Source organism: Thalassophryne amazonica, chromosome 12 (genome assembly GCF_902500255.1).
Source record: "Thalassophryne amazonica chromosome 12, fThaAma1.1, whole genome shotgun sequence".
NCBI lineage: Eukaryota > Metazoa > Chordata > Actinopteri > Batrachoidiformes > Batrachoididae > Thalassophryne > Thalassophryne amazonica.
Window position 1 is genome coordinate 22,014,705 of NC_047114.1, and position 27,307 is coordinate 22,042,011.

General features: G+C 43.3%; 1 protein-coding gene across 1 annotated transcript in view; it reads left to right on the forward strand.

Moving 5' to 3' along the window:
• Positions 1-27,307, forward strand: part of LOC117521623 (NACHT, LRR and PYD domains-containing protein 12-like) — a 177,440-nt gene that overhangs the window by 59,367 nt on the left and 90,766 nt on the right. The window lies entirely within an intron of this gene.

Genomic DNA, 27,307 nt, shown 5'->3' on the forward strand with positions numbered 1-27,307 from the left:
ACAGCTGACAGAATCAGTCATTTTGTTTTACTGGGACCAGATGCATATTACAAGATACAAGATGCTTTATTGTCACTATACAAGTACAGTGAGACAGTGTTTGGAGCTCATCCAGCAGATGCCCAAGAATAATAAAAATGTATAACAATAAAAAGTAAAACAGTAGAATAAGTAGAAAAACATATAAAGTGTTGTACCGTGGTCACAGTGAACATTCTGGGTAACTGTACATTGGAAGGGTAAGGTACATACAGTAGTATAATTATATGCATATAAACAGTATAGTAACAAAGAAAGTAAAAGTTAGTTAGTTAAAACAAGAACAGTATTGTTAGCTCACCAGTCCCATACTGTAAGTAGCTGGAAGAGGTGGTACTACAAATGTTGATACGGCTGACATCCTGGCATCATCAGGCATGTAGCTGGCGTTGCACTCATGCACGTAGCTCCAGCGACTGATAAAAATGTCCATGTTTTGGGCCACAAGGTGGACACAACAGAGGTAGTACCAATTCGAATGACTCCATAAATGTACACCGAACCATCAGAAGTACCACTACTTGTCAGACAGTGGTAGTAATGAGATAGTGAGCATCACAACAGCTACCGGGTCGCGCCTTTATGTCGTCACTATGTACCTGAATGGTGCGTTTTCCTTGAAAATGACAACAGTGACATCTAGTAGTTTTATTTATTTTTGCCCCGACATCATCTTGAAACATTTGGAAATTATAGAACGGTTGATTATGAAAAATACACAAAATACAAGAAGAAGTGTAACTATAAATATTAGTGTTTTACTTAAAATACTGAAAATAAATGAATAGATATTGCTTTGTTGGAAAAAAATATTACAAATTCTATACAGAACAATGGCACAAATAGAACTTTTGTTCAAAAGTTACTTTGAGTAATACACACAAATTGAACTAAACATGGATGAAATCAAATCAACCATCACAGATAAATCCTAAGTGCAAAGAACAAACAAACAAATGAACGAACAAGCAGGCAGGTAACTACGGCAACAACGTGCACCTGAGAAGTGCACTGGTATCTGCAACTTTGTTTATAACAATTGTCATTGTCAACTGGCATTAAGATGATTTTCTCAGAAGACATCAGCATGAATGCCTCTAAGTGCTCCTGATGAAGTTTGCTCCGCAATCTGTTTTTGATCAATTTTAAGGTGGAGAAACGTCTTTCACAGGCCACCTTGGAGATTGAGAAGGTCAATAAAAACTTGTATGCCAGCCCAGTGACATGGTAGGCATCTGTTAGCAAATTATACTGACTCAGTACCAAGTACACACAAATCACACAGTTTCTGCAAGAAGCACAAATCCTGCTCCCTATCTCTGTGTCGAACTCAGTTCCATCTGTGTCATTCTCAGTGCCTGCCCTTACAGTGGAACCCTCTAGTGAAGACTTTTTCAGCCTGTCCCATTGAGCTGCAAGACTGCAAACTCAGCCTGCAAAGTTCTCACTGTTGCCCTTTCGTCAAAACTAATCAGGCATTTGCTTATCTGCTCGATGGCTCCACTTGTCAGTCCATTAATTTGTATTTGATGAAAGTTTAGGCTCTCGGCAGGCAAAATCTGAAGCTGGTTTACCATTAGCAGCAAATCTTTTTTCAATGCTTCCCGTCACAGTGTGACATTGTGAACATTTGTCTCAAATGTAGCATCAGATGAGGCTACTGGCTCATCCTCCTCAAGTTCTCCAGGCATTCTTTTTCTTCTTCTGATACGCTTCTGTGGAAGCTCTGTTTGCACCTCAAAGTCACAGTTCTCCTCTTCAAACTTTTTGTTTGCCCAGTGCACAAAAACATCAGCTGCCCCTTTCACAGACTCAAAACCCCTGACACATTGCTTTAAACTCTCCTGTGTCCCCTCAACAAGCCTCTGAGATGACAAAATGTCCAACCCTTTGGTTTCTAAATGTTTGGACAGTGGGGATGTATGCTGAAAAACACGAAGGAAAATTTGAGCAGTTAATATGATCTCAAATTTCAAAAGTGTTTCAATGAAGCTCTTTGCTTTAGCTCTCACTGTGCAAAACCTTTTCTAAGGTCAGCAGAAGGTCAACATACAGTCCATTTTGGGGACTACCATAGCTGCCAAAGACTTTGCTTAGAGCCTGATCCTTAGCCCACCATCTGGTTTCACCTGTTGGTATCAGCCTTCTGTGACGCTTGTCCTTGGAGACGTCCTCCCAAATTTGCATTCTTTTATATGACTCCCTTAGAAAAACTGCAATATCATGCTTATTATATGATAATTCCATGCTTATGAAAAACTTTGGCTAGTAGGGGCTCTTTAGTTGATTGCTGTTCACTGTTCCTTCTCTCAACATCTGGCTCACCTGTGAAATATGCAGGCAGAGAGCAGTATTGATTAATAACATAATATACACACTTTGTGTTTAGAGTTTGAGCGACCACGCTCAGAAGTGCTTGTCTTCCCTAACTTCAGCTTCATCTGTAGGTCTGCTTTCAACTGGACTTCAACTGCTGCTCAAGTTCTACAAAAAGCATGCAATCAATGGGTTAGTAGGTTGACAACTTTAGTTTCAAAATGATGCTTTAGAATGTTGCTAATTACTTAAATATAATTTAAATGCATTTTATACACATTTAGATATTTTAATTAAATGTTTGTGTGTGTGTTTTTTTTTTAACCAAAAATGCAATTAAAAGGATTAGTAGTCTACTTTAGCTCCCAAATATACATTGTTGCATTATTATTGTTTTTTATCACCAATAAAACAATATACAGTTTATCAATCTCCAATATGTGAATTACTTAAATAGCGCGTGGTCTATGCACAGCATCTTAGCATATATTAATTAGCCTGTTGTTCCCCGCCCTATTTATCATTTCTCTCTTCGCTCTGTCTTCTGTGAGCTTTGCACACTTGGCAGCATCTTCCTCCAAAGCTTTTCTTTTTCTTAATCGAGCTTTTTCAGCTCCACCTGGATTTTTTCTGTCCATCTTTTCACTCACGGGCCACTCCTCCTATACTTGCTAGTAGTTCAAGTCCCATCTGGGTGCACAGGGTTTGATTGCACTGAACTAACTGTAATGAATGCATCGGGGTGTTAAACGTGTTATGGTATGTCCCTACTTTAGGCTTTGGAAAAGATAACAGCTTTGCAAAAGAAGCAGCCTTAAGTTATTTTCTTGTGAATTTTTGTGATTGTAAAACATTTATAACACTTAATCAGCACATAATCAGCAACATCTCATCAGCACATAGGACTTTGTACTGAGGAGTTTCAGCTTAAAGTCCATTTAAGGTGCAGTTCAGCGCATGCAGACATTTGTGTTTTCACTTACAGTTCTCACTGTACGTGTGATAAAGAGGCTGTGGAGGTTTACCTCAGAGGTTCTTCTCACAAACTCAATCTTTTTCTTCCACTTGTGTCTAAGAGTTTTCATGTCTTCTGTTGTCTGCTGATGATCAGGTTTGACTTTTGGCTGATTTCATAAAGTTTTAAATGTTATTGTTTGTTTCCTGGAGGAATTCAGGTGACCCTGAATTCATCACAAGAATCTAAAATAAATGAATAATGGACTAGATTGTGTGAAATTAACATTCAGTGTAAGAGAGAAAACTGACCCACCTTTCGTCAAAAAAGTGACAGCTGCCAATCAAAATCGGCCACGTCACTAAGCCCCGCCCCTCTATGACGTCATAGCCAATCAGAATCGATGACGTCACTATGTCCCGCCCCTAAGCCCCTCCCCTAGTCCCGCCTCCAAGCCCCGCCCCTTATGACATCACAGCCAATCATAATCGATGACGTCATTATGCCCCGCCCCTAAGCCCCGCCCCTGATCCCGCCTCCGAGCCCCCGCCCCTTATGACGTCACATCCAATCAGAGTCGATGACGTCAGTATGTCCCGCCCCTAAGCCCCGCCCCCAGCTCCTCCCCTAGTTCCGCCCCTGGCTCCTCCCCTAGCCCCACCCCCAAGCTCCTCCCCTAACCCCGGCCAAGCACCGCCTCCAAGCCATACCTCCCCTCCCACCCAGGGTCTAGTATTTTAATGTCATTTTATTTCATGAATTAAAGAACGATTAAAAATACCTAGATCTTTTTAATGTATTAAAGAATTAACTAATTCTGAAATAATTAAACATAAATCACTGTCTATTATTTAATGACCCTTTAATATCTTTAATTCTTAAATTATTACGTTTCCTTTTCTGTTTTTTAATTCGTAAATTAAAGAAGGGGAACAAATACCCGTCTCTCTCGGCTGTAAGTCTTTGCAGCAAGACGGTCAAATACCCACGCATAGAGCCGCTCGCGGAAACATGACCCCACGGCTGTAAAACCTGTTGCAGACGCTGTGTCTGTGTGAGTGCGTGTGTGTGTGCGTGTGTGTGTGTGTGTGTGTGTGTGTGTGTGTGTGTGTGTGTGTGTGTGTGGCGGGACACCCGCTGAGCGGAGATGCTGCCCCGAGGTGATGAACCCGAAGAACAATAAACAATGCTCCTTATCACTCACGCCAGATGATGTTTTCTTTTAAGATATTAGCCGATCGATCATGGGGCGCGGGACACCCGCTGAGCGGAGATGCTGCCCCGAGCCCGAACAATAAACAATGCTCCTTATCACTTACGCCAAACGGTGTTTTTAGAGCAAAAGGTAAGGAATTACGCCCCGCGGACGAAGAAGGGTTTAAAAATCCCCTTTCGACGATAGAGTGACATACAGCATTCACCATGGCGAGACGAACTCCGATCCTCCGCTACATCTGCGAGACCCCGGTTAACATCACCATGACAACAGAAGGCTCGCTTGCCCCAAAAAAAGCGAGAATGTACGTCAGCCGTCTGAGCCAGCCGATACCGGAGGAAGATCTGACGTACAGCCTGGAGGGGCACGAACGTTTAACTTACACGTTCGACCCGTATTATGCCCAAGTAAGTTTCTTCACTCTGGCCGAGGGTGAGACTGCCACTCGAGGAACCCCACGGGTGGCGCTTACTTCCGCCGATTGGGGTGTCTTCTCCGCAGCAGCGGGCTCGATGATTCGCGACACGGTCAACCCTGAACCTCCAGGAGATCGGACGCCGGAAAAGAAGAAAACACGCTTCCAACTCACCTGGCTCAGCGCCCAGGGGCCTCGCTATAGGGTGATATTCCAGCGTGGACCTCCTGACACTGTCTCTGAGGGTGAAATTAAGTTGGAGCGGGTTAGTGCCAGCGGCCACGTCAGAAGCGTCACAGCTGCGGCTGAGAGCTGGCATGAGATGTTTAACACCTGCAACGACAGGATTACGGGCCTCTTTACAAGGTGCCTGGCCTGGAGGGATGTTATCGAAGTCCGAAAAAACTTGGCCCCTCTTTTTACTTAAAAAAAATAAATAAAAAAATAAAATAAAAAAAAAAAAAAAACTCTGACGTAGCTCCTCCCCGCATGCACGGGGATTTCTATAAAAACCAGGGGACCACATCTCATTCAAGCATCGGACGACGAACCAGCATGAGCTCCTCAACCTCTCCCATTGCAGCGGCCGACGACATCGCTTGTGACTGCGCGCTCGACTGTGGAAGAGACCAGCCCTCTCTGAGCCAGGCTTCACGGACCCGCGGTGGGTACGAGAGCCCGTGGGGAGTTCAGCTCGAGGCGGTCTGGGGCGAGATCCATCCTTCTCACGCGCTTTCCAGCCCGGGAGGCGTGGGGTCTCTTCCCGCTGTCACGGAGGCCGCGAGTCCGCGGGAGGTACAAGACCTCGAGCCGGCTGAGAAATACGCCACATCTTTCGCATCTGACCGGCCTGACGGGTTCCTGTCAGAGGAATTCCTGAAAACGGTGAAAGTCGGCGTGGCACACTTACTTTTGGCTGTGATCAAAAGTTACAGACAAAAACTCTGTTACGGGTGTGAGATCGATCACCCCAGCCAGCGCCAGCACGAGTGCCTGGACCCGTTAAATGAATATTTCTTTACCGGACATTTTGAGAGATTAATGGTGAGACTCTGGAGACCGACCTTCATCCCGGCTGTGGTAAAGCTCCTAGCCCAGCGCTTCCTCAACCCATCGGCTGCGAGGGTTCAGGGGGTGGTAGAAAACATCCTCACTGAGCTGAAATACACTGATAATTTTGAAGCAAAGATCAACGAACTGTACACATGTTTCGGTGAAGACGCAGATCTCGACCTGGAGGGGATGGTAGCCGTCTATAACCCAGACGACTGAAGAAAAACCTGCTTTTTTTTGTTTGTTTTTTTGTTTTTTTTTAAATATCATTATATTGTTTTACAGTCATGGGTAATTGTGTGATGATTCTCTTTCAAAGCTTGCGGGAAGTTTATATTATACGTGGACTCTCGTATAAGCTGGAGCGGGTAGTCATTCGCAGGCTGGAGATCCCAGACGCACCGCCTTTATGCGCTATGGAGAGGGTCTTCGACGTTATCAGACGTCGCCCCGGGCCCGGAGTCTGGACAGATCATATCTACAGCGCGGCTCTCCATTCATCTGAAAAATCTCTGTACAACGTATTACTGAAAATCTCTGTTTTGACCACTGACGATTTTACACGGTGTAATACGATGCATCTGCTTACATTATACACTCTGTTTGTGGATGTGATAGCGTGCCGGGTGAAACAGATGGGGGTGTCCAGAGGGGAGATTGTTCCTACACTTTTACAGCTGAATACTGAAATAAACCGTAAATGCGGGGGAGATGTATTACTGAGAGTTTTCCAGTTTTGTACGTGAACGTATACTTTTTTCCTTCACGTATGCTGTGTTTAATAAACATGAACAATTGTTTTTTCTCTGTGCGTGACTTTAATGAATGTAATAAAGCATATATTCTAAACCTTATACGGCCTGTGTTCTTTCCTATATTATTGTTGAAAAAGGGTGAAATGTTTTACAAATCAAATTTATATAGTGCCAAAACCACAACAAAACAGTTGCCTCAAGGCGCTTCATATTGCAAGACAGAGTCATACAAACGAGGTTTTGGTGGAAAAAAGGTGCTCGTATGAATTAATGAGGGGTTTTAACACGGTCTTATTAAAAGCTCGAGGCTGCTCTGTGAGCGCTCTCCGCGGTGCTGAATCAGAGTTCAATTTAAAACAAAAGACTAATATTTATGGTCGCTAAAACATATAAAAATGCAAAAGGACTATCCGGTTCATCATTCTGAAGAGATCCGTCTTAAAAGATGGGTGATGAGGGTTTAATGAAGGATGTATATTATAGTCCGGTAAATCCGGGGAGTTTTGGAGGGCCGGAGCGTTTACACAGGGCTCTGCATGATCAACACAGCTCTAAAATTCGTATGAAGCATATCAGAGATTTCCTGTCGGGGGAAGATGCATACACATTACACAAACCTGCCAGGACGCATTTTCCAAGAAATAGAGTATTTGTCACAAACCCGCTTAACCAATTTCAGGCGGATTTATGCGACATGCAGGGGTTATCAGATTTTAACGACGGGTAGAAGTACCTGCTGACCGTTATCGATATCTTCTCAAAAAAAGCGTATGCCAGACCTCTGAAGTCAAAGCAAGGGCGCGAAGTCTCACAGGCCTTTGCCTCACTCTTAAAGCAGAGCGGGGTGCCTCTGAAGATGCAGACTGATGCCGGGAAAGAGTTTTTTAACAAACCGTTCAAGGATTTAATGAAAAAACACCGGATTCTACATTTTGCCACCGCAAGTGATCTGAAAGCCTCGGTTGTCGAGAGGTTTAATCGCACGCTAAAGACGAGAATGTGGAGATATTTTACTGCTAAAAACACGAGAAGATACATCGACGTCCTACCGTCTTTACTCACGGCTTATAACGAGAGTTATCATAAAAGCATTAAGATGAGGCCGAATGAGGTTAATGATCGAAATGTCGATCAAGTGTTTCAAAATTTGTATGGGGCATCCACCCTACGCAGGAGGCCTGTGAAGTGTAAATATAAGGTCGGAGATATAGTCAGGGTCTCCAAGCTCAGGGGAGTTTTTGATAAAAAATATGAACAAAGTTTTACGGATGAAATGTTCACGGTGTCAGAATGTATACAACGTACGCCGCCCGTTTATAAATTGAAAGATTATGACGGTGAGATCATTGAAGGCTCATTCTATGAACCGGAATTGCAGAAGGTTAAATAGCAAAAGACAGACCGTATCAGGTTCAAGAAATTATTCGTGAACGTTTTACCAAGGGAAAGAAATTTGTATTTGTCAGATGGAAAAATTGGCCCGAGAAATTTAACTCCTGGGTTCCCGCGGACCAGCTGATGGCCGTATAAATATGAGAACTTCCATCTTCAACCGACATATGAGAAATGGATCGGGATCTGAAACACGGATTTTATATGACTCTGCCTTCAAACGCCAGCCTAAAAGTATTCCCGGACAACACAATTTCATGCTACCAGGTGGACTTGGCTCGACACCTGGATCTAGAGGGTGACTGGGATGTGGCGCTGACGGAAATTTGTTATCCGCACACCTGGTTAAATATCCCGGAAAAGCCTTCCTGTACGTTCCAGGTGATGAAAATTACGGGCAAGAACAAACTCGCCGTTCACTCGCGATATTTTGACACGGGATATTATGATAACTTTGAGGTTATTGCAGGGCTGATAAACCCTCGTTTGAAGACTATAGATCCGAATCTGACTTTAAAATATGACGATATCCAGAAAAAGTTTCTGTGGGAAGGAGACGGTACCAGCCAGGTATATTTTGAAGCCCCGACGGCGTACATGCTGGGGATGCACCCTAATCAATGGCTGAGATGCGGACCCGGGGTCACGAGCTGTCCCCGCTACCCCGATATAAAAGCAGGGATGTATCACCTGTTCTGTTATACAGATGTTGTACAGCCTCAGGCGGTGGGTGACGCTTTTGCTCCTCTCCTCCGAGCGTTCGAAATTGGAGGTCGTTTCGGGGAAATAATTACAAAGAAATTCAACCCCGCTTATTACATCCCGGTCTCCAAAAGACATATTGAGACAATACGCATCGAAATCAAAAGCGATCAAGATCAAACGGTGGATTTCAGATACGGTAAAGTGGTTGTGACATTACATTTTAAACCGGCGGGATAAAAAAAAATGGCTGGGGCAGCGCACAAAGCCGACATTTATAGATTTGTGCCTTACTATGAAAATCAAGTCGGGAACGGCCTTCACGGCTTCCACGGCGCTCCTGTTATGTACGGGCGCGGGCTCGGGAACATATTTTCGAAACTGTTCAAATTTGTGTCGCCGCTGATTAAACAAGGATACACGATCGCCAAACCTCACCTGAAAAACTCAGCCCGAAGCATCGCTTCCGACGTAGTGAGCCGCGTTGTTGAGAGGGCCGGACGGAGTCAGGAGCCCGAGCAGCAGCGGGGGTCCGGGATCATGGTGCTCTCAAGAAGGCCCCGGAAACGCCCCCCGGGGAAACGGGTCAAAACAGTTAAAAAGCGAAAGACCCCCGGAAAAAGCAGAACAGTTCGAAGGAAGCATAAGAAGAGGAGGTTGTCCGGGGATATTTCTCTTAAACAATGTCTCTTTTGCAAAATAATTCCCCCGAATGCACCATGAGCGAATTGGATTTATTCGCCGTCCCCGGGACCCAGCTGTCCATCGAGCAAAGCCAATACGTTGAAGTCAGCCCGTTATCAGCCCTGACGGACATGGGCCCTATCGAGTTTTTTATCCCCGGAGACGGTGAGAGGTATTTAGACCTCAATAATACGCTGCTTTATCTGCGAATGAAAATTACAAACGCCGACGGGACTGACCTGGCTAATGACGCCCGCGTGGGCGTCATAAATTATCCTCTCAATACGATTTTCTCACAAGTCGACGTGACTCTGGGTGACCGGCTGATTTCCCAGTCCAGCGCGACGCACCCGTACAGGGCAATGATTGAGACGCTGCTGAACTTTTCCCCCGCTTCATTGAAATCGCAGTTCACGGGCGGTTTGTTTTACAAGGACACCCCGGGTCAGCACAATTCGACCGCTGTGGATGACGCGGGCCCGAATAAAGGCCTCGTGAGCAGAGCGCGCTTTAGCGCCGAATCGCGTGAATTTCAAGTTCAGGGTCCGCTGCACGCGGACATATTTTTCTGCGAGAGGCTTCTTCTGAATAACATTGATCTAAGAGTTAAATTAATTCGAGCCAGCGATGCTTTCTGCCTGATGGGGCTGGCGGCCTCCACTTTCAAGCTGAAAATTCTGGGCGCGTCCCTATTCGTTAAGAAAGTCACCGTATCCCCTGCAGTGAGATTGGGCCACTCCGCGGCTCTCATGAAAGGGAACGCCGTGTACCCGTTATCACGAATCAACGTTAAGACTTACGTGATCCCCAGCCATTCCAGGATATGCAACCAGGAGAACCTGTTTTTAGGAACCATGCCCAAATATGTGGTTCTGGGTATGGTGAATCACAATGCATTCAGTGGGAGAAGAGATCTGTCCCCGTTTGAATTTGCACACTATGACCTGGAGTACCTCGCACTCAGTCAAAACGGGAGACAGCTGCCGGCTAAAGCTTTCCAGCCTGAATTTAACAACAAACTCTCTGTCAGGGAGTTTTACAATCTCTACACCGCGACCGGACGACACCTCAAAGACCAGCCTCTCTGTATAGACCGGGAGGATTTTGCGCGCGGCTACGCGCTGTACGTCTTCAATTTAAACCCGGAGGAGGACAGCGGCGCTCTGAGCCCCGTCTCCACAGGCACCCTGCGACTTGAAATGAGATTCAGAGTCGCGACTCCGCATACCACCACGCTGATAGTGTACGCGTGTTATGATTCTCTCCTGGAGATTAATTCCAAGCGACAGGTCCTTGTGGATTTTTACTGATGAACACCCTGGAATTGGACGCTGTTATGAGGGGCTTAATAGGAGACCTGTTTGCCGGTGTTTTTGCGTCTGACGAGTTATTCCGGATCAAGCCGGGCCCTCCCGTATATTTCATTGTAAACACCCACCCTAGACATTTACCGGGAGAACACTGGTTAGCGCTCACCGTTGAAAAAAATGGTCGAGCCACATTTTTTGACTCGTTCGGCCTCAGCCCTGACTTTGATTACTACCCTAAAAGCATCCTGCAATATCTGGAGAATCTCCCAGATGTTAAAAACATTCTGTATCACAACAAGCAGCTTCAGCACGAGTTATCCGACGTATGCGGACAACACTGCGTGTATTATCTGTATAACAGAGCCAGTGGGAAGTCGTACCGGGACGTGGTGTCTTTATACTCCGAAAATACTATCGCGAACGATGATTTGGTTTCTGATTTTGTGAAAAGATATCGTTATTGCCTTAAGAAAAGCTGCAATACCTCCTGTAACCAGCTAGCAGGGCCTCTGCATGAGTTTAAATATTGTCACGGCTTGTGTTAACCGGCGTTCCTATTTTTTTATGTTTTTCCGTGTGAAAATGTAACCCCCGTCTTAGAACGCTCTCCCGATCATACCTTTAAAGTTTTATTGCGTTCGGAAAATTTAAACCCCCGTTTTTTAAACGTAGAAAGAAGCCTTGACCTTTGACCTTTGATTTTTGTATGTGTTTTTTTCGCCTGAAAACGGGGTGGATGTGTGAGAGCGGCCTTCCGATCATACCTTTAAAGTTTTAACGCGTTTGCATAATGTAAACCTCCGTTTTTAAACGTAGAAAGAAGCTTTGACCTTTGACCTTTGATTTTTTGTATGTGTTTTTTTTCGCCTGAAAACGGGGTGGATGTGTGAGAGCGGCCTTCCGAACATACCTTTAAAGTTTTAACGCGTTTGCATAATGTAAACCCCCGTTTTTAAACGTAGAAAGAAGCTTTGACCTTTGACCTTTGATTTTTTTTATGTGTTTTTTTTCGCCTGAAAACGGGGTGGATGTGTGAGAGCGGCCTTCAGAACATACCTTTAAAGTTTTAACGCGTTTGCATAATGTAAACCCCCGTTTTTAAACGTAGAAAGAAGCTTTGACCTTTGACCTTTGATTTTTTTTATGTGTTTTTTTTCGCCTGAAAACGGGGTGGATGTGTGAGAGCGGCCTTCCGAACATACCTTTAAAGTTTTATCGCGTTTGCACGCTTTAAAACATTGTTATTAAGTACAGAAAGAAGTGTTAATCTTTGATCCTAAATTTTTTTTATGTTTTTTTTCGCCTGAAAACGGGGTGGATGTGTGAGAGCGGCCTTCAGATCATACCTTTAAAGTTTTATCGCGTTTGCATGATGTAAACCCCCGTTTTTAAACGTAGAAAGAAGCTTTGACCTTTGATTTTTTTTATGTGTTTTTTGTGAAAAATGTTCCGAATGTGTAGAAAATGCACCCCCGATCATACCTTTAATGTTTTTGCATCGTTGTTATTAAGTAGAGAAGTGTTGAAAGTTGTTTTTTAAACCGTATACCGAATAAAAGTGATGAAGGCCGGAGATGAGTTTCAGTCTGTGTTTTATTAGTAACAATATACAAAAACGTGACTGACTGCGATGTATTTTAAAGAATCTTGATCATAATATCCAGTCAGTTTTTAATTCGATACCCTCCTTTTATGGTGAGAAACCTTCCCAGCGTTGGAAGTCTTTTTTTTTCTTAAGTTTCTTCCTGGCCGGCGAATCGGTTAAAAGAAGGGATTCATCCGGCGAGCTGCTCCGGCCTTTTTTAAGCTTCTGAAGCTGCTCGCGGGCTTGCGGGTTTGATACGCACGCCACCGGGATGTTCCGCTCCTGTAAAATATTGAGGAACTTCACCCAGCCTGTAGGAGGGCTCGATTTCTTGAACGAGGATCCGAGATGTTTCATAAGATCTATGGCGTGAGACCCCCTCACGACTTTCCCCTTGTAAATAAATTCCCCCGACGGACTCCAGCGCGTATCACCCTTCGATAATTTCCTCATAATATATTCAGCGTTTCTACGCTCTCTGGAGGGGATATTCTTCAGGACCTCTGTGACAGTCTCATCCTCCTCCTCCTCCTCCACCCCCTCCTCCTCAGGTTGCTTAGCGACGCGAGTCTCTTGCGGGGGTGAAACGCGTGATTCGAGTTCCCCCTGCTTGATCAGGGTTAAATAGCGCTGCAGCAGAGCCTCATACTTTTTAATTTTTTCATAAGGAGAGTGAGTACGTTCTTCCAGTATACCTCGCATTCGCGAGTCTAAATCATTTTCCGCCGTTTGTCTGATGTTATTTCCGCTCGGCGGAACGGAATGACCGAGTTGAAGCATCTGCTGTGGAGTGAGTAAAAACATCTTTTGCGCTGCTTTGAACGCCATTATCCTCTGGGTACTATTAGACTCGTTATAACGGGCAGGGCCGCGGCGAGCAGAGGCAGGAGAAAGCCGCCCGTCTGAATCAGCGCTCCCCGCTTCTTTTTATAACTGGTGTTTCTGTCGGCCAGAAGACGTAAAACTCTTTTTCGTTTTTTCAAGGCCCGGAATTGAGAGTCGCTCAAGGCGATATTCCCCTTTAATATATTCAAAGCGATCTCGGATAAAGTTTTCAGAAGCTCCGCCCTGCAGGTCTTCAGGCTGTGGTGACGCTCCCTCGCCCCGGCTCTGATTAGCGCTTTAAGAGCGGGGGCGTTCCTTTTTAAAAGAGAGCTCATATCCGTTTATCTTTCTGTAAATAAACTGTGGGCCACTCGTGCGGGAGTAATCCCGATCTCAGTCTGAACTGATCTGGACACTCCTGCGTGCAATCCAGTAATAAATACCCGTAAGGTACGCTCGTAGCATCATCAAGTGCCTCCAAAAAAAATTGTTTTCTGCCGGGAAACATTTGCTGAGCCAGAATGTTCATCTGTAACTTGTCTCTGGGATTTTTAAACAGCACCATATAATTACAATTCAAACTGATGGTTCGACTGTATTTCCCTTTATGAAACACGTTCTGTGTGATCATGATGACGCTCATATTCCGGTGATGTCTGTACTGGGTGAAAATTCTTACAACTTCAGGATGATCCGTTGCTTGAAAGATGAGATCGTCCAAAATAACCAGATGGCTCTGACCTTCAGGGAAAAGGCTGTCGTCCAGAAATGAGTCAGGGAGTCCTCTTACAAATTTAATATTTTTATTCTTCAGTTCAGAATACAGAGGTTGTTCAGACGTATACAGCCATACAATGTTGTCAGGCACATATCTCATAGCGTGGCTACAATTTTCCAGCAATGTTTTCACAAACACAGTCTTTCCCGAACCACTCGGTCCAACGATGAGACAGGAGAATGGGAGCTGAAGTCTGGGGTCAATCTCCACCGTATTTCCAGAGTGAGACATGTTTCAAAATCCGAACGGTTCGGTTTCCCCGTCCTTTAAAAGACGCCGCTTGTCATACACCACCCTGAAGGATTTTTGAAATGACACGTTTGTCAAACTGAAACTGCTTTTATGACGTTTAATTCCCTGCTGCGGCGTTATGATAGATGCAGCGAGGGCGGGATCTTTTATATAACCCTCGACCAGATCTTTGACGCTGTCAAAGTTTATTTTCTGACAGCTTTCGTGGGTTTGAGTGATCCCCTTCACACGCATGACCGTTTTACCTCGTGCGGTTTTATATGCGTAACTTTTAGGTCCCGCCGCTGCAAACTCTGTGATGACATCGCCGTTCAACTCGTCGGTGAGCTGCCCCAGATAATTACCGGTAGGCAGCGGGTTTCACCCCGCCTACAAACGTAAATCAGGCTATCGGTATCATAATACAGGGCGAATTTCCCCCAGAAGGAGTTGAGGCAGATCTTAGCCATCTGTCGTTTTGCCGGATTGTGACTGATTTTTTCTGGGTCTAAACGAATCTTCTGATTCAGCCAGTAGTCCGTGATGTATTTTTCTCTGCTCTCGGAGTCTTTATCAAATTCGGGAGGGAAACCAGAGGCTTCCTGCTTGTGTTTTAAGAAGGTGTTTATGTACCCCTCAAAGATTTTATCACTTTTTTCCTCAAAATGCCAGACTTCAAAAATCTTAGCTACAGCATAGCCTGTATCCAGAGCTTTGTGGAATTCCGGGGTCGTCCAAGTCCCAGACAGAGCTCTCTGCTGCTGACTGTGTGTGCACGCTGCAGCTTGATTATTTTCATCAGCGCAGGTGCGACACAGAGTAAACACCAGTTTACCGTGAGGAGTTCTGTGTGGGAGGACGGGGAATTTTAGCCCCTGGGGCGGGTACACGATGGCTTTGATGAGCCCGAAATAAGTCCTGGGGTCTCGGAAATTTCTCTCGATAATTTCCGGATGCCCCGTGGGATATGTGAAATTTACGTTAACGTAAGGATACAGCGAGGTCACGTCGACGTAATAGACCGTCTCATCTTGCTCAGCCGTGTACCTCAGACGGGCCGCGCAAGTCCGACCGCCGTATAAAGCGTCGCGAGGTTCGAGGGGCGGCGGTAACCCCCTGCGGGCGAGGAAACACCGAACGCTCTCATCCCTCAGCCTCATTTCAAGCCATTGATGCTCCCAAATTACGTTGAGGGTGACGCCCGGCATAGCCCGCAGAAAGGCTATTTTTTTCTGACACGCTGCGTGGAGCTCTCCAAATGAGGTGTTTGTGAGAGGGTTTATTTCATGCTGTGTAAAACACCTTGCACACCCGTGGTAAAAACATCCGAGAAACTCCCACACTTTTATCCGGCCGTCAATCTGAGCATACCCATCAACATAATAACCTCCTATTTTTTTCTCGCCCCTGTTTAGAGCATGATCGATGATAATGTTTTGCGTCTCAGCAACCCATTCTAACCATTGCACGGCCACGTCCGAATATTTTTTATGCCTCGTTCTATAATTGTCGGCGGAGGGGATCGCCAGCGTTTTTGGAGCAAGAAAGTTAGTTTGGAAGACTTTCATACACGCCGAGGCGATTGTAACGCAGGTAAAAGGATCCACGAGTGTTTCAGCGATGAATTCAGACATAAATTTGGAGCAGGCTGCAGCCAAGATTTTTGTGTCGTTATCACAATACATAACGGCCTCGGCTTTAAAATCGAAAATTGCGTTTTTTTTTCCGCACGTACCACGCGTTAAATTCCTCTCTTTCTCCCTCTGACATATTTGCGACCCCGTAAGCCGCTGAGTCAGGGTACGGACCGACATAGTTCAGATTTTTTTCTGAACTGAACAGGTGCGGAAAGTAACCTTTGCGGATGATTTCGTCTTTCAGCCGGATCCCCAGGGCTTTAGGCATCTGAGATAAGCGCATTGTAAGGAAAGATAACGAATCTATATATTTCTGTTTAAAGGCGGCGTCTGTCATGAGTAATAGTTTACTCCCGGTCATAATCACAGCGGGGGTTACGCCCTGCTGGACTAAATACTTTAGAAGCAAATAGCCGTCAAAACCTTTTGAGTTGTGAGCGATGAACACGTATTCTTTGAATTTTCTCGTTCTAAAATGTTTAAAGAAGCGGGCTACGCAGTCTGTCCCCCATGCGCTCCAAAAATCACCCGTCTTTGTTACAGCGCTGACGTAAAACGGTACGTGTTCCCCGTTATTATCAACATACGTTTCAAAATCATAAAAAACATATTTCTCTGAATGCGTCTCTTCAGCTTTGAGCGGGGTCATATAGCAGAGGTGACCCTCGCTCGGCTCCTGGAGAGCCTCGCCGCATATATGACACCTCTTCTGCTTACACACGTGCGGAGCGCTGTTTTTAGAAAACGCTATGTAATACTCACATTTACATCGAGGGCATTTTTTTCTGTTATCACACACATTAACGAACTTACCGGCGGAAGGACGATACTTCGGCTGTTTATGCAGGCTGTAACAGGTGGGAGAGCGACACTCCTTGTTACATTCGCTGCAGAATACAGGGTTATTTTTCTCATAACACTGCGTGGATTCACAAATTTTACAATATGACGGACAATTATGGGAGGCGTGGTTATTGTACCCCTCAAAGCAAAACTTACATACATATTTCACTCCCAAAAATCTCTTTAAATCGATGATTCCGTAAAAATGATTATTAAACAGAAAAACGAAAAGAGTTTTCTGCTGCGCCGGTATTCCTGTCTGGAATTTTGTCAGCTTTCTCTCCCCTTCGGCTCTGAAAAACACCACAATTTTACAACCCAGAGCGTTTTCAAATTTTCCCACCTGCTCTAAAGATACCGGCGTAGCTTCCGTTAATCCGACGCTATTTTGTAACGCCAGTCCGCGCTGCTCCGCCTCGTGCGTACTCAGATGAGGATTCAATAACTGAACGAGGTTTATCGCGAAACATAAACTGTTGTCAGGATTATACACGATATTAAGGCATTTGGATTTTTTCCTCAGAACCTCGTGATGGAGGAGGTCATCTATTCTGCGCTTCCCCGCGCCGTTCTGGTTGCGGATGACTTGAACCACTAATTCCAGAGACTCGTCGGCTAAAACGTTGGAATTTGATTGTATCAATCGTTCTAACAGATTTTGGAAGCCCGTCACATCGCCAGCGTCGTTATATGAGCTGATCAAAGCGGCCTCGTTGTAGACTGAGTCCCCACGAATCTCCATTTGGATAAAGTCCCCGGCCCTGGCGTGTGTTAAAGCCTTTTCGACCGAGTTATGAAGAGCCCCAACGACGTTACGGTAAAATTCCACGTAGTCGGGAATTTCGTCGGCGCGCTGGAAATTGAGAGGCAGCCTGATTTCGATATTGTTAAAAGCAGGTCTCCTGATGACGTTAGCAGCCCCACCACCCGTCATGGGAGAGTGTCGGCTGGACTCCGGTCGTGCATCATCCCCGTCTTCCATCAAAACAGAGATCGCCGCGTTTATCGGGGTTAAACGAGCTCTGTTTAAAATCTCTTCTCCGCGCGCATTGCGCGGGGAGGGACTTCTTAAAGGTGAAAAAGCGCGAGCGTCGTTAGGCGTTTGATTTAATTCATCCACCGCGGATTGGACGTGAGGATTAACTTCACACGCGAGGAGGTTTACAGCGTTATTTAACGGAGTCAGACGTACCTGGTTCAACGCCGCGGGACCGGACTCGTCTGGAGGTGGGGTGTGCGGGGGGTCAGGGGGCTCTTCAGTATCAGACTGGACCGTCGAATTTATAGCGTTAATCGCAGAAATGATGTAGGGGCTAATTTCTTCTGATTCTCGTTCAGCCGCTAAATTGTTAAGAGCCTCATTTAACGGTGTTAAACGAACACGGCTTAAAAGTCTCTCTCCGGACTCGATGTTATTTTGAGGCGGCGAATTTAACGCCTCGGGTAATGGACCATCTGCTCCAGGAGCGCTCCCCGCTGAGTCGATTATTGAAGCGTTTAAATCCAATACACGTCCGAAGTTATTTTCCCGATGTGAATTCTCTCCTTCCATCTTTTAAAATCTGTAGCAGGAAGAATCTACCTCAAGAAATTCAGTTAATATACCTCTTCAAAATGAATTCTCCCGTTCCATCGGAATAAGAGAAAAAATAAAAACAGACTACACATTTTCAAGAAAGTTGCGTGATGAGGTTAATCCCAGCTCAGAATATCTTCGAGCCTTGCGTCTCTGTGGAAAATAGACGGTCTCCCTCCACCGCGTGCTGAAAAAAGAGAAAATCGTTAGTTATTAAATATTTAAAATAAATAAATACATAAACTCCGACTCCTTACCGTGTACATCCGCGGATCGTTTTACGGGTCTCTCCCACTGACCCGCTTCTCCATGGGCTGTGACAGAAAAATCGGGTTATTCCAGAGTTTTAATCGTGATTTAATCTCGATCGCTGTACTTACATCTGCGTGGTGAAGTCGGGGCTTCCAGCCTTCGAACTTCTTCAGGGGGCTCTGACTTGATTTCTAGAATTAACATAAATAAATGAATACAAAGCATCACCCTCGCAAGCGGATATTCTGTACTATTTCAAATATATTACCGAGGACGGGTCCGAACGCGCTCTGGACCGTCTGCGTGGTTTTGTCTAAAAAAAAAAAAAAAAAAAAAAAACAGTTTCAGACGGCGTGCATCATTTAAAAACACTCATTTCTATCAAAACAGATTACTTAAATCACTTACCCTGAAAGCTGATGCGGTTTTCGCACTCTGCTCGAAGACAAGAAAACTTAATTAAACAACATGGTTTTCCAGGATTTTTTCCGCAAATTTATTCTATTTATTTTATACCCATAGCTGGGGGTCCAGGCATCTTCACTCTTCACCGGTCGTAGTGGAAATGCTCGCTGACTCGTTCCCAGGGACGTAAGTGATAAGGAGCATTGTTTATTGTTCGGGCTCGGGGCAGCATCTCCGCTCAGCGGGTGTCCCGCGCCCCATGATCGATCGGCTAATATCTTAAAAGAAACATCATCTGGCGTGAGTGATAAGGAGCATTGTTTATTGTTCTTCGGGTTCATCACCTCGGGGCAGCATCTCCGCTCAGCGGGTGTCCCGCCACACACACACACACACACACACACACACACACACACACACACACACACACACACACACACACACGCACACACACACGCACTCACACAGACACAGCGTCTGCAACAGGTTTTACAGCCGTGGGGTCATGTTTCCGCGAGCGGCTCTATGCGTGGGTATTTGACCGTCTTGCTGCAAAGACTTACAGCCGAGAGAGACGGGTATTTGTTCCCCTTCTTTAATTTACGAATTAAAAAACAGAAAAGGAAACGTAATAATTTAAGAATTAAAGATATTAAAGGGTCATTAAATAATAGACAGTGATTTATGTTTAATTATTTCAGAATTAGTTAATTCTTTAATACATTAAAAAGATCTAGGTATTTTTAATCGTTCTTTAATTCATGAAATAAAATGACATTAAAATATTAGACCCTGGGTGGGAGGGGAGGTATGGCTTGGAGGCGGTGCTTGGCCGGGGTTAGGGGAGGAGCTTGGGGGTGGGGCTAGGGGAGGAGCCAGGGGCGGAACTAGGGGAGGAGCTGGGGGCGGGGCTTAGGGGCGGGACATACTGACGTCATCGACTCTGATTGGATGTGACGTCATAAGGGGCGGGGGCTCGGAGGCGGGATCCGGGGCGGGGCTTAGGGGCGGGGCATAATGACGTCATCGATTATGATTGGCTGTGACGTCATAAGGGGCGGGGCTTGGAGGCGGGACTAGGGGAGGGGCTTAGGGGCGGGACATAGTGACGTCATCGATTCTGATTGGCTATGACGTCATAGAGGGGGCGGGGCTTAGTGACGTGGCCGATTTTGATTGGCAGCTGTCACTTTTTTGACGAAAGGTGGGTCAGTTTTCTCTCTAGTGTATGTTTCAGTGTGGATCATTGTTAGATATATTAAACCAGGTATGTTGTGTAAAAGTGGGATTTTTCATCCTCCAATAATCAGTCAACTTCATCTCACAACTGAACCAGGAACAATTTCATGACAGTTATGAAATGCACAGAAACAGTCAGGATGCAGAGGAATCATTATCACAGGTTTGGTACAATAACCCTCATAAACCTTTGATGAAGCAGTTAAACACTAAATGTTATCAGCACATAGGACTTTGTACTGAGGAGCTTCAGCTTAAAGTCCATTTAAGGTGCAGTTCAGCTGATGCAGACGTTTGTGTCACTTACAGTTCTGTGAGTGTAAAGAGGCTGTGGAGGTTTACTTCAGAGGTTCTTCTGACAAACTCAATCTTGTTCTTCCACCTTTGTCTGTGTGTTTTCATCTCTTCTGTTGTCTGCTGATGATCAGGTCAGTATTTGACTTTTGTCTGATTTCATGAAGTTTTAAATGTTCTGTGTTTCCTGGAGGAATGGCCTCCATCTCTCCGTCATAGGAATGGGGTTGTTCTTATGGATCCTGGTGTGAGGGTGGAAAAGGTTCTGTTGGCTGTTGACCAGCAGATTGCACATGGTTATTTACTGGATGAATGAGACAGTGATGGTGGTTGTTCAGGAACACAGACACACACTGTCTGTCCAATCAAATCGCTCATCTGGTGTCCCTCTACTTGTTTCTGTCCAGCAGCCCAGGCCCACCCACCGAGGCAATCAGATGATGCCAGCGCACGCGGGTGCACCAAAGCCATCAGATGATCACATGCGTGTTCACCAAGGTGAGCCATGTTGCACTTGACCACTGTGTCACCGCTACTCAAAGCTGGAGAACAGATATCATGCTATGAAGAACAGCACTTCTTCACAACATGCCACCGCCATGCACATGTATCTGCGGGCTCTTTTGACATAGTGAAAAATGAAAAATAGCTCACCGGCCCCCTGCGCCTGACGTGACCATTCTTGTGAGCACTTTGTTGCTCCACATCATAGCTGACCTCTGTGTACACACGTGTGCCAGTGTACAGTGACAGTGGGCCCATTAATGTGAGGAGAGGTGGGCGTGTCGCCTGTCAATCATGTGTTGAATGACATGGTCACACACACACACACACACACACACATGTATTACAGTTATGTTTATGTCAGGATATCATGGTTGACATAAAATCACATCATGGGACGGATGACATTCAAAATCATGCAGGGAGGTTTCTGACCACTGGATCACCGCAACCATGTCTCAGCTCGCACGGCGATGAACATGTAGTCAAAGCTGACTTGACCACTGTGTCATCACGAGTCAAAGCTGGAGAACACATATCATGTGATGTAGAATATCATGTCACAAGACACCACTGTGAGGCCGATGCATCGGCGGGCTCTCCTCACAATGTAATCAGTAAAAACACATATCAGCTTTAGAACGCAGTCACCAGAGATTCAGTGTGCACTGGACATGCAGAGCCAGTTCATGTGTTCATGATACGTGTGCATCAGGTAATTCATGTAAAAAATAAATGGAAGAAAAATTCATCATGTCAATTCATCACTTCCTGGTTTACGTCGAGGAGGAGGATCATTCTTGTATTGTGCTCACAGGAATTAAATATGATAGAAAGTGCAGGGTTTTCTTTCTTTTTTCCAGTGTGTGTGTGTGTGTGTGTCTGTGTGTGTGTGTGTGTGGTTTTTTAGAGCAAGAACAGATTCATGACCAGTTACATGATTGTATTACACTTAAACAATACATTCATTGTTCATATAATGTTCTGAATCTGTGCTGTCACATTAATTTTGTGCTTATACATCTTTGTTCATTTATGTACATATGTCCACCATCTATTTTCTCTGCTGCTGTGTTTGTGCACGCACAACAGGCATGCACAAAACCATCGCTGCTTAATCGTTCATGCCTGTCTGACCATGTGTCCCTCCCGATAGCAGGTGGAATTTTTCACAGCTACCCAATTCGGCTTTTGTTTTTTTTTTGCGGTCTTTCAGCCGGTTCCTGCTTCTTTCGCCCAACTTCATGTTGTTTGCGAAGGAGCCATGAATAATGTGTGAGAGGAAAAAAGAAAAGAGGTTGTTGACCTCATGAATGCGCAAACAGTCAACAGAAATTCAAGTTTGTCATGTGACACAGAGGAATGCTGGGAAATCCTGTGTGACAGCATGTTGTTGTGTTTGTGTGAAGGTGCGGACTCTACTATGGATCAGTGTGAGGACACAGAGGAGGGACCCCCAAAAAGCAGTCTGTGTGGAGACCATGAGATCCAGATCAAAGATCAGAGGTGAGACCAGGACCTGAAACTGTGAATGCTGACCAGGTCAGAGGTCAGAGCTCACATCACCACACCGTCATTATTCACACTTAGAGGTCACATCACCACACCGTCATTATTATTCACACTCAGAGCTCACATCACTACACCGTCATTATTATTCACACTCAGAGCTCACATCACTACACCGTCATTATTATTCACACTCAGAGCTCACATCACTACACCGTCATTATTATTCACACTCAGAGCTCACATCATTCATGAAAATACTGATGAAATCATATAATAAAAATTGTAAATTAATAAAAACTAGTAAGAAAAGAGTAAATAAACCATGGCTGACCAAGGGAATAAAACACGCTTGTGTAAAGAAAAACTAGTTATATAAGTGCTTTTTAAAAATGCAAACAAAGGAAACAGAACACAGATACAAAAAATATAAAAATAAACTATTGACAATAATTAGGAAACAAAAAAAAAGATTCTTATAGTGAACAATTGAATAAGTGTAAAGACAATATGAGGGCAACATGGGGAATTATAAAAAGTGTGATGGAAAATGACGGAGTGAAATCAACTTTTCCGAATTACCTTGTCAAGGAAAATAAAGAGATAAATGATATAAAAGAAGTTGTAAATGAGTTTAATGATTATTTCTCAAAGGTGGGATCAAATCTGGTGGGAAATATACCAATAGTAGAAGATAAATTAAATACAATTGTAAATACGGTCAATAGTATTTTCCTTGACAATGTGGAAAAAGATGAAATAAGGAATATTGTAAAAAACTGTGTAAGCAAAAGATCAATTGACTATGAAGATTTAGACATGTAAAAACTGTAAAAAGTATAATAGAAACTGTTATTGAACCATTCACTTACATTTGTAATCTGTCTCTGTCAACAGGAATTTTCCCAGGCGAAATGAAAATTGAAAAGGTAGTCCCGTTATATGCAACCCCTGGCAAACATTATGGAATCACTGGCCTCGGATGATGTTCATTCAGTTGTTTAATTTTGTAGAAAAAAGCAGATCACAGACATGACACAAAACTAAAGTCATTTCAAATGGCAACTTTCTGGCTTTAAGAAACACTATAAGAAATCAAGAAAAAAGATTGTGACAGTCAGTAACGGTTACTTTTTTAGACCAAGCAGAGGAAAAAAATATGGAATCACTCAGTTCTGAGGAATAAATTATGGAATCACCCTGTAAATTTTCATCCCCCAAACTAACACCTGCATCAAATCAGATCTGCTCGTTGACATTAACCCTATGCCATGACATTGACCCTATGTGTCTTTTTGCAAGGAATGTTTTCACAGTTTTTGCTCTATGGCAAGATGCATTATCATCTTGAAAAATGATTTAATCATCCCCAAACATCCTTTCAATTGTCCAAAATATCAACGTAAACTTGTGCATTTATTGATGATGTAATGACAGCCATCTCCCCAGTGCCTTTACCTGACATGCAGCCCCATATCATCAGTGACTGTGGAAATTTACATGTTCTCTTCAGGCAGTCATCTTTATAAATCTCATTGGAATGGCACCAAACAAAAGTTCCAGCATCATCACCTTGCCCAATGCAAGATTCGAGATTCATCACTGAATATGACTTTCATCCAGTCATCCACAGTCCACAATTGCTTTTCCTTAGCCCATTGTAACCTTGTTTTTTTTTCTGTTTAGGTGTTAATGATGGCTTTTGTTTAGCTTTTCTGTATGTAAATCCCATTTCCTTTAGGCGGTTTCTTACAGTTCGGTCACAGACGTTGACTCCAGTTTCCTCCCATTCGTTCCTCATTTGTTTTGTTGTGCATTTTTCGATTTTTGAGACTTATTGCTTTAAGTTTTCTGTCTTGACGCTTTGATGTCTTCCTTGGTCTACCAGTATGTTTGCCTTTAACAACCTTCCCATGTTGTTTGTATTTGGTCCAGAGTTTAGACACAGCTGACTGTGAACAACCAACATCTTTTGCAACATTGCGTGATGATTTACCCTCTTTTAAGAGTTTGATAATCCTCTCCTTTGTTTCAATTGACATCTCTCGTGTTGGAGCCATGATTCATGTCAGTCCACTTGGTGCAACAGCTCTCCAAGGTGTGATCACTCCTTTTTAGATGCAGACTAACGAGCAGATCTGATATGATGCAGGCGTTAGTTTTGGGGATGAAAATTTACAGGGTGATTCCATAATTTTTTCCTCAGAATTGAGTGATTCCATATTTTTTTCCTCTGCTTGGTCTAAAAAAGTAACCGTTACTGACTGCCACAATCTTTTTTTCTTGATTTCTTATAGTGTTTCTTAAAGCCAGAAAGTTGCCATTTGAAATGACTTTAGTTTTGTGTCATGTCTGTGATCTGCTTTTTTTCTACAGAATTAAACAACTGAATGAACATCCTCCGAGGCCGGTGATTCCATAATTTTTGCCAGGGGTTGTAAAAATGGAGATAAACATAATGTTTCAAATTACAGGCCAGTGTCATTGCTTCCACAGTTTTCTAAAATTATGGAAAAGGTTTTTGTGACAAGGTTGGATAAATTCATTGAGAAACATAATATTTTAAATAATGCTCAGTATGGATTCAGAACAAAACATTCGACAGCTATGGCAATTATGGAATTAAGAGAGAAAATATCAACAGCAATAGATAATAAGGATTATATGGTAAGTGTTTTTTTATTGACTTGAAAAAAACTTTTGATGTTATCGATCATTCAAGATTGCTTCACAAGTTACAACAATATGGAATAAGAGGGATTGCACATCAGTGGGTAAAAAGCTACTTAGAAAATAGAAAACAGTTTGTTCAGATAAATAATACTAAATCAGAATTGTGTAATTTTATGTGTGGAGTACCACAACGGTCGGTACTTGGACCCAAACTGTTTATTTTGTATATCAATGATTTTGTGAATATATCTAATGTACTTGGTAGCATTTTATTTGCTGACGACACAACATTATTTTACTCTGGATCAGATATACAGGAAGTAGCACAAGTGATAAATCCAGAGTTGGAAAAAGTGAAATATTGGTTTGATATAAACAGATTGTCACTTAATCTTAATAAAACAAATTTCATATTGTTTAATGACAGAGTTAAAAAAATGATGTGTCATTAAAAATAGATGGAATGGACATTCAAAGGGTAAAAGAAACAAAATTTTTAGGAGTTATGATTGATGAAGATTTTACATGGAAGTCACACATAAATTACATAAAAGGAAAGATAGCAAAAGCCATTGCTGTTTTGCATAAAGTTAAATATTCATTAAATAGTTATGGATTATTAACATTGTACAATTCATTGATTGTTCCATATTTGACTTATTGTGTAGAAATCTGGGGATCAACATGTACAACTTATACACAACCTTTATTTATTTTGCAGAAACGAGCTTTAAAAGTGATTGGCAATAGTCGATTTAGAGATCCATCTAATCCATTGTTTATTAACTATAGGGTACTTAAATTTCATGATTTAGTTGATTTGAAATTACTACAAATAATGTACCAAGCGAATAACAATATCTTACCAATAAACATTCAAAATATGTTTGAAAAAAGAGTAAGTAGTTATAATTTGAAGGGCATAGAAGTCTTTAAAAAAACAAGATTCAGAACCAAGATAAAGGAATGAAGTATTGCAGTGAACGGTGTAAATTTATGGAACAACCTCAACAAAGAAATCAAAGAATCAAGGATGCTTAAATTATTTAAAAAACATATTAAACTTGATGTATTTCGTAAGTATGAAACTATGAAATAAGTCAGTGGGCTGTGACAAAGCCAAAAATGTAATCTGTTAATAATGTTTAGAATGTTTGTTTGAAGTTTAAAATGTAATCTATTAGCGATGTAGTCTTTTAAATAATGGTTAAAATTAGGAAAGAAGTCGGTGGCATGTGACAAAGTCATAGAAATTTAATGATGTCGATTGATGATGCTTTGCAAGATTGTATTGTAAAAAAGGGGCAGAATATATAAGACTTGTTCTTCCAAACTGCTCCTTTTCGTTCAATGGTTTGTAATGTTTTGGTAATTTTGCTTTTTTTCTTTTAAATGAATGAAATAAATAAAATAATAATAATAATCACCACACCGTCATTATTATTCACACTCAGAGCTCACATCACCACACCGTCATTATTATTCACACTCAGAGCTCACATCACCACACTGTCATTATTTACACTCAGAGCTCAGTGTGTTTGTTCCAGACCACAGGAGGACACATCGCAGTTTGCTCGATTTGAACCTGAACCCAGCTGTGTGTCCATGAAGAGTGACCGGTCTATGATACATCCTCTTGTTTTCAAAGGACAACAACCCTCTGCTGGAAAGAAGTGAGTTCTGACTGACACTAAAACAGTTCTGTATTTATGATGTCACAACTATTTAGCCTCTGAATTTTATCTTAAACAGGAATTTTCCTTAATTAATCAATGAGTAAATTGAATTGGGCCTGAAAATAAGACTGTTTCAGGGAGTTTGAACTCTGTCTGGCTGGAGGACTTGCGGACATGGACACAGCTGGTGTCCTGAGTGGAAAGTGGGAGTTCTTCCGTGACCTGACCCTGGAAGTTTCTGGGGTTGTTTTGGAGTAACCAGAGTCCACAGGAGGAGGTGTTTGATATCTCTACAAGTAGAGACTCCGATTCTACCAGGCCATTCATTATCATGACAAAATGATATCAAGACATAGAATGACAGCAATACCTTACTATGGAAATCAGAAAAAATATCTGTCATATCAGCTTCACATTAGAGCCATACCATGCTGAAGTGA